Here is a 2,091-nt window from a genome sequence, read left to right as displayed (position 1 = left end):
TTTTGGCAGAATTTATCATTATAATCAACTTAATTATTTCCTGGATTTTGTATCACCATAGTCCCTAAATGTATGTAAATGCAGGAAATGGGATTCAAATCGAACCCCCACCTCTCAAACCAAAGTTACACCCTTGAATGTACCATAGTATTACCGTGATATTTGGATTTAGTACCCATCAAAATATGTAATACTACATCACTGTACTATGTTACCACCACAGACTTTCTCTCACTTTTGGTTTATAAGTTGTTCTTTACACACACACACACACACACACACACACACACACACACACAAATTTGTTGGGATAAACAGGAAAGTGTGTCCAGCTGAATTCAATTTGAGTTTTGTTAAACGAATTAAAAAGAAGCTTAGTTGTCGCGTGAAGGCCGAAGAGTGTAAAGACCATCGACTCCACCAGGCAGGACACCGGCAAAGGACATAAGTATCGCTTTTTATCTCTCCTCTTTCCACTTCTGTTTCAGTTTTTTATAATCTAGTTCTTACTATGTGTCAGTAAGTTGTTGTTATTTTAGCATGTGTGTTTGCCTTAGTGTTATTTTTTTAGGATTACTGATGAACTAATATAGTTTGATTTGTATTAGTTATCTATTTTAGTTACAGTTGTAGTAATGTTGTCAATTTATTAGTTTTTTTATTATGTCTATATGCTTTTTATTAAGTTTTTTAAAAGATTGAATATCATACATCGCACAAGTTATTTTGCCAAAAAACGACATGAAACCAAATACAAGGTTATTTGGGCTAGAAGTGGGTTACACATAGCCGGACTATATCAGGTCTAGAGAGACGTTGAAATGACGGCTATTGCTTGCTGGGATTTTATTTAACAGAAATCACTTTTCAAAAACTACAACGAACAACTCTTTTGGACTACAACGCATATTTTCCGGGATTTGTGATGATGACCGACGAATGGGACGAGACCTGGTTGATCTGCACTAGAGAAGGCAACGAGTAAGGTGGCCATATGCACCGTTCATACGGGACACGTCCTGGCCAGGATTTTAATATTGCATAAAGCATCCAAAGCAGTTTGACCAATAACATGCAGGTATTGTATATAATCGACCAATCGTGTGGCTGCGCGTGAGATGGTGAGATCTACAGGAACGTTTAAAGCGATGCAAATATGCGCACGTGTTTGTTCGTTCGACTTGAAGCGTCGTTACGCACCGATAAAAAAAAAGACACCAAAGTAGGTGCAAGAGCTATTCGAAAGCATAAGGAGCCTCTGCCCTAGTGAAAAAAAAAATGCTAAGTATACTTGCAGCCAGACTAATTGTCAGTATACTTTAAGTGTGTTAATGATTAGTTAACTTGAAGTGTGCTATTTTGGAACAACTCATTTTGTACTAAGTATATTTTAATTGTAATTAAATTGTAGTAAAGCATAACTTTAAGTGTATTTAGTGTACTTTTATGTGCTAAATTGGAACAACTTCAAGTACACTTAAAGTATATGCCTATTTACATGCTTGATTAGTGATATTAAAGTGTACTCTTTTGTATTACGAGTACATTACAAATTAATTATGAGTGTCTTTGATACACACAAGCAATATACTATAAATGTACTATTTTTGAGTAAAAATATGCAAATTTCCCCCCAATGCTGAATCCACTTTTTAAGGTCATTACAATAAATACATAACTTCAATGACAGACAGAGACACATTATTAACAATTCAAACAGTGTTTATTTAAACCTCAAATGCTTTTAGCATTGCAAAACCTAAAATGCACCAACCATTTTTTAAATAAAAAGAACGCTGTAAGAAACAAACATAAAAAATAAAAACATTTAGCAACAGCAGCAACACACAAACTTCACTTTTTTGCTGAATTTGATTTTTTTTTTTAGACTTTATCTCGAACGTTAAATAAATACAATAAAACAAAACAAAAACAATAAAAAACAATTTAAAATTATACATGTCCAAAAAATATTGCAATTCTATAAAGATTTGCTCTGTTACACTTGTGCCTGACGGCCGCTCACACATCAGATGTACTTGTGTGTGGAAACTAACCTCAAAGTAAAAGAGGTAAGGTCAGAGGGCATGT

The sequence above is a fragment of the Sinocyclocheilus grahami genome, unplaced genomic scaffold (genome assembly GCF_001515645.1).
Source record: "Sinocyclocheilus grahami isolate Dianchi unplaced genomic scaffold, SAMN03320097.WGS_v1.1 scaffold2431.1, whole genome shotgun sequence".
Taxonomy (NCBI): Eukaryota; Metazoa; Chordata; class Actinopteri; order Cypriniformes; family Cyprinidae; genus Sinocyclocheilus; species Sinocyclocheilus grahami.
The sequence above is the reverse complement of the archived record's forward strand: the minus strand, read 5'-3'. Positions refer to the sequence as shown.